Source organism: Rhinopithecus bieti, unplaced genomic scaffold (genome assembly GCF_001698545.2).
Source record: "Rhinopithecus bieti isolate Rb0 unplaced genomic scaffold, ASM169854v2 scaffold_11710, whole genome shotgun sequence".
Classification (NCBI taxonomy): Eukaryota; Metazoa; Chordata; class Mammalia; order Primates; family Cercopithecidae; genus Rhinopithecus; species Rhinopithecus bieti.
Window position 1 is genome coordinate 263,581 of NW_016806876.1, and position 13,117 is coordinate 276,697.

The window sequence follows — 13,117 nt, forward strand, 5'->3', positions numbered from 1 at the left end:
AAAAAAAAAAAAAAAAAGAAACTCACGCTTTCCCATTTCTGAAATGGGATTGTATCTGTCTCTGGGTTGTTGTGACAACTTGAGGAGATAAGATATATATAAACTGCCTACCATAAAGTATGGTACATTGTATATGTTCACACAATGTTAGCAATGATGATTGGAGCCCACATCTATTTCACAAATGATTAATCATAGTTTGGAAATTTTTTTTTCTTTAATGCTTTTGGGTCAGATTTTGAACACAGCACGAAAACATTTTGGAGCTGCTGGAAATCAGCGGATTCGTTTCACAGTGCCACCTTTGGTATTTGCAGCTTACCAGCAAGCTTTTTGATACAAAGAGAATTCTAAAGTGGTGAGTTTACTTTAAGTATTTAGGTACTTTTTTCCTTTTTTGATCAGTCTGAGTGTGTGTGTGTTTTATATTATAAAAAATTTCAAACATACAAAAATAGACAATGATATAATAAAATCCCACTTTTAGTAACTATTTGTTACTTATCCTGTGCTAAGTGTTCCTAACGGTGATGTTGCGGGATCACATACTAACTAAGGGATCACATCAAAAGCACTTAGAAATGCAAGACTAAGCAGTGTGAATTTATGCTGAAACTCTTTCCTAAGTTCTAATTCAGGTTAGCTTTAAAACCTAAGGAGAGGGCCTAGCATTGCAGTCATTTCTCTCTAAAGGCATATAATTGCATAATATCCTGAGTTGTGGGCAACTTTTTATGAGTTTTCTTCTTCCTCAAACCAGAAGCATGGCTTGAGTCTTCATGGTGTAGTTTTGAAGAAAATACCTCAAGCTCATGTACCTGAAAGTTGGACAGTCAGGTTAATGTTAAGGAACAACCTCAGTAACTTAATTTTGTTTGTTTGTTTGTTTTGAGATAGGGTCTCATTCTGTCACCCAGGCTGGAGTGCAGTGGCTCAGTCTTGGCTCACTGCAACCTCTACCTCCTGCATTCAAGCAATTCTCATGTGTCATCCTCCTAAGTAGCTGGGTTTACAGGTGTGCACCACCACGCTCAGCTAACTTTTGTATTTTTAGTGGAGACAGTGTCTTGCCACATTGACCAGCTGGTCTCGAACTTGTGGCCTCAAGTGATCCTTCTACCTCGGCCTCCCAAAGTGCTAGGATTGTAGGTGTGAGCCACCACACCAGGCCTCAGTAGGGACTTAATTTTCTCATAACAGAGAAAAAAGATGTATTCCGTAGACCTACCAGCATGAAACAGCAGCTTTTGGCCAATTTTTATTAGGCCAGCTTATCATTCACTCTTCACCATCATTTATGGATAGGAATTTGTGAGTATAACAATAAAAATAGCAACCAGCCTATGTTACAGAGACATAGGAATTACAAGAGTACGACAATATGATACTGGCATAAAAACAGACACATAGACCAATGGAACAGAATAGAGTCTAGAAGTAAACCCAAACATACGCAATAAACTAATCTTTGATAAGGACACCAAGAATACACAATGATTTCGGAAAAGGATGGTCTCTTCAATAAATAGTATTGGGAAGGCTGGATATCCACATGCAAAAGAATGAACTTGGACTGTCATCTTATACCATATATAATAATGAACTCAAAATGGATTAAAGACCTGAAACCATAAAGCTCCTAGAAGAAAAATAGGGAAAAACCTCCGTGTCATTGGTCAATGATTTTTTGGATATGAAATCAAAAGCCTAGGCAACCAAAGCAAAAAGAAACAAGTGGGACTCTATTAAACTAAAAAGCTTCTGTACAACAAAGGAAACAATCAGCAGAGTGAAGAGACAGCCAATGGAATGGGGAGAATATTTGCAAACTATACATCTGAAAAGTGGTCAGTATCCAAAATATGCATGGAACGCAACTCAATAGCAAGAAAATGAATAACTTGGTTTAAAAATGAGCAAAGGATCTGAATAGACATTATTCCAAAAAAGACATACAGGTGGCCAACTGGTATATGAACAGATGTTCAATGTTATTTATCAGGAAAATGCAAATCAAAACCACTGTGAGACATTACCTCACATCTGTCAGAATAACAGTTAGCAAAAGGACAGAAAATCAAGTGTTGGCAAGGATGTAGAGAAATGGGAACCCTGTGTTATTATTGAGAATATAAATTAGTATAGCCATTATGGAAAATGGTATGGAGGTTCCTCAAAAAACTGAAACTAGAACTACCATGTGACCCTGCAGTCCCACATCTGGTTATATATTCAAAGGAAAGGAAATCAGTATCTCAAAGAGATACCTGCACTCCCATGTTTACTGCAGCATTATTCACAATGGCTGAGATACGGAAACAACCCTAGTGTCCATCAATAGATGAATAAAGACATTGTGTTGTGTAAATGTGTGTGTGTACATATATAGGTGTATATATATGTATGTATCTATACACATATTCTCTACATAGTAGAATAATATTCAGCTACAGAAATGGAGAAAATCTTGCCATTTATGATAACAGGGATTAATCTGGAGGAAATTATTCTAAGTGAAATAAGCCAAACACAGAAAGGCAAATACTGCATGACTTCATTTATATGTAGAATTGTTTTTTAAGTTGAATTCATCCAGCCTGGGTAACACAGCAAGACCCAATCTCTATCAAAAAATAAAAAGGCCGGGTGTGGTGGCTCACGCCTGAAATCCCAGCACTTTGGGAGGTCGAGATGGGCGGATCACAAGGTCAGGAGATCGAGACCATCCTGGCTAACGCGGTGAAACCCTGTCTCTACTATAAATACAAAAATTAGCTGGGCGTGGTGGTGGGTGCCTGTAGTCCCAGCTACATGGGAGGCTGAGGCAAGAGAATCGTGTGACTCCGGGAGGCAGAGCTCGCAGTGAGTGGAGATCACGCCACTGCACTCCAGCCTGGGGGACAGAGTGAAACTCCATCTCAAAAAAAAAAAAAAAAAAAAAAAAAAAAAAAAAAAAAAACAAAAAAAAAACAGGAAATTGAAGTCAATTCAGAAAATTTGGGAAAATTACATATATCTGGAAATCAAACAACACACTAAATAACCATCGTGTCAAAATAATTGGATAATATTTTCAGATAAATAATAAAGCAACATATCAAAACATATGAGACACAGCAAAAAACCTGCTCAGATATATTTATAGCAGTAAACACCTATATTAAAAACGAACAACCATAACTTACAACCAATAAACTAATATTTGGCACAAACATGCAAAGGCAAATTAACTACACATCAAACCTGGAGGAAAAATATCAGTTGGAAAATACAAGAGTCATGTAGAACAGGAAGACTGGAAAATAAAATCCCTGGGGATAAGGGTTCCGAAAACTGTCCACATATTTCTGAGAATCTAGAAGCCCATATGCCTGCTCAGGACTAGGCATGGGTAAGGTCAGTGTTCAGAAAAGCTCTAAGAAGACGTTATCAGTCATGATTGCTTTACCTTCTAATATGGTTTGGCTCTGTGACCCAACTCAAATCTCATCTCGAACTATAATCCCCACATGTTGAGGGAAAGATGTGATTGGATTATGGGTGCAGTTTCCCCCATGCTGTTCTCAGGACAGTGAGTAAACTCTCACGAGATCTGCTGGTTTTATAAATGGTAGTTTTTTCTGTTCTCTCACTCTCTTGCCACCTTGTGAGGAGGGTACTTGCTTCTCCTCCACTTTCTGCTATGATTGTAAATTTCCTGAGGCCACTCCAGTCACACAGAACTGTGATTCAATTAAACCTATTTCTTTTATGAATTACCCAGTCTCAGGCACTTCTTTAAGGCAGTGTGAGAACAAAGTAATACTCAAACTCAGCACAAACAGGAAAAACAAACAAAAAAAAAGGCGAAGATGTTATCTTCCTCGTTTGTAAGCTGAGTTGCAATAATTAAAATGTTTTGGGTGAGCAAGCATTTGAGAAAATCTCTGTCAAATTACTAGCTCATAAGATAATGAAACAGAGACTTTTATTCCATACACAACAAAGAATATAATATTTACAAAAATACCTTTGAAAACTCATTAAACAAATATAAATAATCATGAGAAACAAAAATCCAAAGGATTAAAAGTTACTATATTTCAAAGTTATTATATTATAATATCAAAATGTACAGTTTTCAAAAACAGCAAAACACAAGGCAGGCAAAAAAAATCACTCATTAACATGATAACAAATTAATAGAAATAGTCCTAGAGATATCCTAGACATTGAAAGAGATTTAAAAGTCTTTAGATACCCTAGACATTGAAAGAGATTTCAAAGTCTTTAAATCAATGGACTTAAACATGCTGAAAAAGAGAGTAAACCATAAAAAAGAAAAAAAATTGGGAAAATGATGTTTCATCAAATAGAAAGTATCAATAGAGACAGCAATTATAAAATAAACAAAAATATCTGAAGTCAAAAGTTAAAATTACTGAAAGAAAAAAATTTACCAGAAAGCCTCTACAGCAGATATGAGTAGAAAAAAGAAAGAAAAAAAGGATTAGCAAAGTTTTAAGTCTGCTCAATTTTAATTATTTAGACCTACTAGGCGAAAGAGAATTAAGAAAAATTAGAAGGCCCTAAGATACTAATGAGAAATCATTACATTGCCTTCCCAAGGATTATAGAAAATCCAAAAAGAAGAGGGAGAGCGTAAAAGAATCAGAAGAAAAAAATTAAAGGAATAATGGCAGATAAATTTCTAAACATGATAAAACTCATAAATCTACACATTCAAAAATAGAACTGAGCTCAAAATTGTATACACTCAAAGACTTCCAGAAAAGACACATTACAAACTTTCAAAACCTACAGACAAAAAGAATCTTAAAAACAGTAATAGAGAAAAGACCCATCATATACAAAGTTTCATAGTAAAATTAAGAACTAATTTCTTGCTAGAAACCATAAAGTCATGAGACAGCAGGTTGACATATTTAAAGAAAAAAAAAGCCAACAAAGAACTCTATTTTCCACAAACTATCCTTCAAAGATAAATGAGATATCAAGACATTTTATATTTTAAAAAAACTATACAGAGTTTCTCACTAATAGATCCACTCTGCAATACATGATAAAGGCTATCTTTTGGCTGAAATAAAAGGACACACTATAAAATAACTTAATGCCATATTAAAAGAACAAGTAACACCAGTAAAAGTAAATATATGCAAAATAAAATGCCACTATGAAAATATTTTATTTCATAACTTATTTCATCTTTTAAAATGTTTTTATATATGATTCAGTAGACTAATGCATAGAATTAGTTATAAAACTATGTTAATTTCAGGCAATGCATAATTATATAACCTGGAAACACATATAGTTGGAGAAACAGATGTGTGTGGAACCAACTGTTTTAATGAAATCAGATTTCAAGTGGTATTAATTTATTATACATAGTCATACATTCATAAGATTAATTATAATCCTTAATCACTAAAACAATAACTTTAAAAGTCAAAAGGAATTTAAAAGGGAATAAAACTGTAGACTTGAAAATATCAATAGAATAAAATGTCAGTAATAAACAGACTAAATTTGAAAAGATATGACGGAAAAATAAGTAGCAAAATGGTAGAATTCCATCTTTTGTAAATACTTTAAATAGAAATAAACTGTACAATTACAATGCAATTATTGACAGAATGGTTTAAAAAAAAAATATAATTCAACTTTGTTATCTACAACAGACTTTCATTAGCCTTCTCTTTAGGTTGTAATAAAAGAATTCCTAAAGATACTTTATACAAATAGTAACCAAAAGAGGTGGGGTGGCTATACTTCAGCAAAATAAATACTGAGACAAAAGTGTTACAAGTGACAAATGAGGACATGATGTTTTGAAGAAATGTTAACCCATGAATAAGACATAACAGTTATAAATATATATGCACCTAACAAAGATCCCAACATATGAAACAAAAAAAGACAGTTAATGACAGAAGTAGCAAGTTATACAGATTTGTTGACCTAAATATACCACCTACACCTATCAGTCAAATACAAGAACTCTATTTTACATTTCTTCAAAAAGAAATTATTTGGTTTTCAGATTTTATAAATTGTTTTGAGAAAATAATTTAGCAATCTTATCCTATGGTAATGCTTAGTTTTAAAAGCCATTATTTTAAACTTTGCATAATATCACACTCAATATTTCTAGTATGTTTATCATTATAAAATCCATAAAAGAATAACTTTAATCTATTTCCACTTTCAACAATAGACCTTCATGAATCTACTCTCTGTCTCTATTCATTTGTCTTTAATGAATATTCTTTTTTAAAACTACATTCTTATAGTAAAATTAACATTTTCTCTCTATGTAATGGTACATTCTGCCATATTTCAACCTGGTTTCTTTCACTTACCATAATGTATTTGAGATAGATTATTATTCTTCTGCTTATGTATTGGGAAACATATTTAGGAGAAAAAAATAGAAGATATCTATGTTGCTTCATATTTCTGCCTCTTTTTTCCTTAGAAATGTTAAGTCAACTACTAGCAAAATACTAATTAAGCATTAAGAATTATACAGTTGGCTGGGCATGGTGGCTCATGCTGAAAAGCCAAGACGAGTGTATCACCCGAGGCCAAGAGTTTGAGAACAGCCTCGCCAACCTCATAAAATTCTGTTTTACTAAAATACAAAATTAGCTGGCATGGTAGTGTGTGCCTGTAATCCCAGCTACTCATAAGGCTGACAGACGAGAATCTTTCAAACCCAGGAGGTACAGGTTGCAATGAGTCAAAATCATACTACTCTACTCCAGCCTAGGTGAGAAAGTAAAATTGTCTCAAAAAAAGAAAACAGAAACAAACAAACAAACAAAAAACAGTTAAAAGAAATAAGATCTAGGGTTTGGTAACACAACAGAGTCAACAGTTAACAATAATTCATTATATGTTACAAAATAGCTAAAAGAGAAAATTTTGAATAAATATTTGAGCTGATGAATATCCCAATTACTAAGCTTTATCACAGATTGTATGCTCTTATCAAAATTTTACATGTACCCTGAATATATGTACAATTGTTATGTATCCATAAGAATTAAAATAGGCCAGGCCCGGTGGCTTACACTTGTAATCCCAGCACTTTGGGAGGCTGAGGCAGGCGGATCACAAGGTCAGCAGTTCAAGACCAGCCTGGCCAACATCATGAAACCTTAGCTCTACTAAAAATACAAAATTAGCCAGGCGAGGTCATGGGTGCCTGTAATTCCAACTACTTGGGAGGCTGAGGCAGGAGAATCACTTGAAACTGGAAGGCGGAGGTTACAGTGAGCCAACATCACGCTACTGCACTCCAGCCTGGACAAGAAAGCAAAACTCTGTCTCAAAAAATAAATAAATAAAATAAAATATTAAAAAATAAATTACTCTCAAATAAGATAGGAATTTTAATTTTGAAAAGATCAAAAAAACTTTGAAAACATATAGAAAAGGTTGTTAATGTTGAATTACCTATAAAACTGAACTTTAGGGAGTCTAATAAAATGTGGTTTGAATTAACTTTTGCTTTGTAAAATTCTTCATTTTAATTCACGTTCCAGTGCACAGAAAATGACAGCTGCTCTCCAGGAGAATCATAGAGTTTCATTGTTATTCTGAAGCACTTTCTCTTTCTGAGTCTCACTTTCATTTCTGGTCATAATCAAGAAGTGTGATTAGCTAACGGCTGCCTGCTCTAAGAGATATGCAGTGTCCATCATCTCTTGGGCTGTAGGTAGAGATGTACTCACATCTCTTGTGATCCCTGCAAGATAACACCAGACCCAGCTGATCCAGAATGACCATAACACTGCACTTTTAAAACCAAGCCCTGAGATTTTAATCCACAAATATTCACCATTGCTTTCTGGTACACGGTAGATGCGAGCAGCCTCTTAGAAAACAGACAACCCAGTTTGCTGACAATAAAGCAGGTTGAAACAGCACAGATCCGGGGACCCCACACATAGCTTCAAATGGGAGACTCATCAGACTAACAATGAACCTTTCAGCAGGAATCCTATTTGCCAAGAGATTAGATACCAATATTCAACATTCTTTAAAAAAATTCTAACCAAAATTTCATATCCGACCAAATTAAGCTTCAAAAGTAGAAAAGAGGTAAGATCCTTTTAAGATAAGCAGATGCTGAGGAAATTTGTTACCACCAGGCTGGCCTTACAAGAACTGCTAACGAAAGCACTAAATAGGAAAAAAGAAAGACCATTACCAGCCACTACAAAATCACACAGAAATACACAAACCACTGACACTATAAAGCAACCGCAAAACAAAATCACTAGTTTTATACCATAAAGAAGTCTGCAAAATAACCAGCTATGACCATAATGATAGATTCAAATCTACACTTACCAACACTAAGCTTAAATGTAAATGGGCTAAATGCCCCAAAGAAAACAAAGTGGCAAGCTGCATAAAGGATCAAGACCCACTGGTATATTGCCTTCCAAACTTATGTCACATAGGCTGAAAATAAAGGAATGGAGAAAAACCTACCAAGCAAATAAAAAGACAGAAAAAAGCAAGGGTTGCAAAGTTTGTTTCTGACAAAACAGACTTTAAATCAACAAAGATTATGAAAATATAAAAAGGGGATTACAGAACGGTAAAGGGCTAACTATGCTACATATATACACACCCGACACAAAGGCACCCAGATTTATAACGCAAGTTCTTAGAGGCTTTCAAGAGACATCGACTCGGCTGGGCGCGGTGGCTCATGACTAGAATCCCAGCAGTTTGGGAGGCCAAGGCGGGCGGATCACGAGGTCAAAAGATCAAAACCATTCTGGCCAAAATGGTGAAACTCAATCTCTACCAAAAATACAAAAATTAACCGGGCCTGGTGGCGAATGCCTGTAGTCCCAGCTACTAGGGAGGCTGAGGCAGGGTTGAGGAGCGACTAAAGGCTTTGCCACAATCTTCACATTTGTAAGGTCCCTCCCCAGTATGAATTCTCTTACGTCTGGTAAGGTCTGAGAATATTCTAAAGCCTCTGCTGCATTCTTCACATTTGTAGGCTTTCTCCCCAGTATGAATGCTTTTATGTGTAGTAAGGTCTGAGAAGCTTCTAAAGCCTCTGCCACATTCTTCACATTTGTAGGGTTTCTCTCCAGGATGAATTCTCTCATGTCTAATAAGTTCTGAAAACCACATCTTTCACACTTTTTAAAGTTTCTCTCCAGTATGGATTCTCTAATGTTTAGTAAAGTCTGAGAAGCATTTAAAGGCTCTGCAATATTTTTCACATTTGTAGGGGTTCCCTCTAGTACGAGTTCTCTTATTTAAAATGAGGCCTGAGAATCACGTACAGCCTTTGCCACATTTTTCTCATTTGTAGGGTTTCTTTCTGCTATTAATTTTCTTATCTTCATTGAGAACTGAGCACCACTCAAAAGCTTTGTCACATTTATTACATTGGCACGTTTTGCAATGGTTTGTTGGTAAACATTGATGAAGGCAATTATAACTACTCCTCTGCCCCTTGCAATTAATTACAACTTGCCAGTCTTTCTTTAAGTATAAATTATCAAGATCACAGCTTTCATATTTTCTCACTATTACCTTTTTATGTGAATCTTCTATGTCCTGCTTTGGCAATATCTCCGCAGTGAAAAAAAAAAAGAACCAGCTGAAAAAAATATAACAAATCATATAACTTATTAGACTAAGGTGAATGAATATACTTTACAAATACGAAATTATACAAAACACATTAAAACGGTGACACTGGGTCACTTCCAAAATGGCCAAATAGGACAGCTCCAGTCTGCAGGTTCCAGTGAGATCGATGCATAAGACGGGTGATTTCTGCATTTCCAACTGAGGTATCTGCTTCATCTCATTAGCACTGGTTGGACAGTTGGTGCAGCCCACGGAGGGTGAGCTGAAGCAGGGCGTGGCCTTGTCTCACCTAGGAGGCACAAGGGGTTGGGGGATTTCACTTTCCTAGTCAAGGAAAGCCATGACAGACTGTACATGGAGAAATGGTACACTCCTGACCAAATACTGTGCTTTTGCCACAGTCTTAGCAACCAGTAGACCAGGAGATAACCCCAGGGCCTGGCTTGGCGGATCCCATGCCCACAGAGTCTTGCTCACTGCTAGCACAGCAATCTGAGATTGACCTGCGACACTGCAGCTTGATTGGGGCAGGGGTGTCCACCATTGCTGAGGCCTGAATAACTCACAGTGTAAACAAAGAGGCCGGGAAGCACGAACTGGGCAGAGGCCACCGCCATGCAGCAAGACCTACTGCCTCTCTAGATTTCACCTCTGGAGGCAGGGCATAGTAGAACAAAGGCAGCAGACAGCTTCTGTAGACTTAAACCTCCCTGTCTAACAGTTCTGAAGACAGCAGTGGTTCCCTTAGCACGGCGTTCAAACTCCAACAATGGACAGACTGCCATCTCAAGCAGATCCCTGACCCCGTGTAGCCTGACTGGGAAACACCTCCCAGTAGGGGCCGACAGACACCTCAAACAGGTGTGTGCCCCTCTGGGATGAAGCTTCCAGTGGAAGGATCAGGCAGCAATATTTGCTGTTCTGCAGCCTCCTCTGGTGATACCCAGTCAAATACGGTCTGGAGTGGACCCCCAGCAAACTCCAACAGACCTGCAGTTGAGGGGTCTGACTGTTAGAAGGAAAACTAACAAACACAAAGCAATAGCATCAACAGCAACAAAAGGACATCCACACCAAAACCCCATCTGTAGGTCACCAACATCAAAGACCACAGATAAAACCATAAAGATGGGGAGAAAGCAGAGCACAAAAGCTGAAAATTCCAAAAAACAGAGTGCCTCTTCTCTCCCAAAGAACTGCAGCTCCTTGGCAGCAAGGGAACAAAAATGGACAGAGAATGAGTTTGACAAGTTGACAGAAGTAGGCTTCAGAAGGTTGGTAATAACAAACTTCTCCAAGCTAAAGGATCATGTTGTAACCCACCATGAGGAAGCTAAAAACCTTGAAAAAAAGGTTAGACGAGTGGCTAACTAGAACATACAGTGTAGAAAAGACCTTAAATAACCTGATGGAGCTGAAAGCCACGGAATGAGAATTTTATGACTCATGCACAAACTTCAATAGCTGATTTGATCAAGTGAAAGAAAATATATCAGTGACAGCAGATCAAATTAATGAAATAAAGCGAAAAGACAAGATTAGATAAAAAAGAGTGAAAAGAAACAAAGTCTCCAATACATATGGGACTATGTGAAAAGACCAACTCTACGTTTCATTGGGGTACCAAAAAGTGACAGGGAGAATGGAATCAAGTTAGAAAACACTCTTCAGGATATTATCCAGGAGAACTTCCCTAATTTAGCAAGGCAGGCCAACATTCAAATTCAGGAAATACAGAGAACACCACAAAGATACACCTCAAGAAAAACAACCTCAAAACATAATTGCCAGATTCACCAAGGTTGAAATGAAGAAAAAAATGTTACAGGCAGCCAGCGAGAAAGGTCGAGTAACCCACAAAGGGAAGCCAATCAGACTAAAAGGAGATCTCACAGCAAAAGCCCTACAAGCCAGAAAAGAGTGGGGGCCAATAGTCAGCATTCATAAAGAAAAGCATTTTCAAACCAGATTCTCATATCCAGCGAAACTAAGCTTCATAAGTGAAGGAGAAATAAAATTCTTCACAGAGAAGCAAATGCTGAGAGATTTTGTCACCACAAAGCCTGCCTTGTTACAAGAGCTCCTGAAAGACGCACTAAGCATGGAAAGGAACAATTGGTATCAGCCACTGAAAAAACATGCCAAACGGTAAAGACTATCAACACTATGAAGAAACTGCATCAATTAACGGGCAAAATAACCAGCTAACATCATAATTACAGGATCAAATTCAAACATAACAATATTACCCTTAAATATAACTGGGCTAAGTGCCCCAATTAAAAGACAGAGACTGGCAAATTGGAAAAAGAGTCAGGACACATCGTTGTGCTGTATTCAGGTGACCCATCTCACATGCAAAGACACACAAAGGCTCAAAATAAAGGGATGGAGGAAGATCTACCAAGCAAATGGAAAGCAAAAAAAGCAGGAGTTGCAATCCTAGTCTCTGATAAAACAGACTTTTAAACCAACAAAGATCAAAAGACACAAAGAAGGCCACTACATAATGATAAAGGGATCAATTCAACAAGAAGAGATAACTATTCTAAATATGCATGCACCCAATACAGGAGCAGCCTGTATTCCCTCATAAAGCAAGCCCTTAGAGACCTACAAAGAGACTTCGACTCCCACACAATAACAAAGGGAGATTTTAACGCCCCACTGTCGATATTAGGCAGATCAACAAGGCAGAAGGTTAACAAGGATATCTAGGACTTGAACTCAGCTTTGGACCAAGCAGAACTAACAGATATTTACAGATCTCTCACCCCAAATCAACAGTATATACATTCTTCTCATCACGACATCACACTTATTCTAAAACTGACCACATAATTGGTATTAAAACAATCCTCAGCAAACATAAAAGAAGAGAAATCACAACAAACTATCTCTCAGACCACAACACAATCAAATTAGAGCTCAGGATTAATAAACTCACTCAAAACTGCACAACTACATGGAAACTGAACGACCAGCTCCTGAATGACTATTGGGTAAATAATGAAAAGGAGGAAGAAATAAAGATGTTCTTTCAAACCAATGAGAACAAAGACACAACGTACGAGAGACTCAGGGACATATTTAAGCAGTGTGTAGAGAGAAATTTAAAGCACTAAATGCCCACAAGTGAAAGCAAGAAAGATCTAAATTGACACCCTAACATCACAATTAAAAGAACTAGAGAAGCAAGAGCAAACACATTCAAAAGCTAGCAGAAGGCAAGAAATAACTAAGATCAGAGCAGAACTGAAGGAGATAGAGACACAAAAAACCCTCCAAAAAATTCAATGAATCCAGTAGCTGGATTTTTTAAAAGATCAACAAAATAGATACACTGCTAGCAAGGCTAATAAAGAAGAAAATAGAGAAGAATCAAATAGACACAATAAAAAAAGATAAAGGGGATATCACCGCTGATCCCACAGAAATACAAACTACCATCAGAAAATACTATAAAAACCTCTACGCAAAT

At 36.7% G+C, this 13,117-nt stretch overlaps 1 long non-coding RNA gene across 3 annotated transcripts in view; it reads right to left on the reverse strand.

Annotated features, from left to right (window-relative positions):
• LOC108533543 (uncharacterized) overlaps positions 1 to 13,117 on the reverse strand; it is a 44,548-nt gene that overhangs the window by 6,499 nt on the left and 24,932 nt on the right. The window contains exon 2 of one of the 3 annotated variants that reach the window (XR_001886757.1): positions 9,577 to 9,643. The exons of the other annotated variants lie outside the window; for them this stretch is intronic. This is a non-coding gene — a long non-coding RNA (uncharacterized LOC108533543). The remainder of the gene's footprint in view (positions 1 to 9,576; positions 9,644 to 13,117) is intronic. 3 annotated transcript variants of the gene reach the window in all.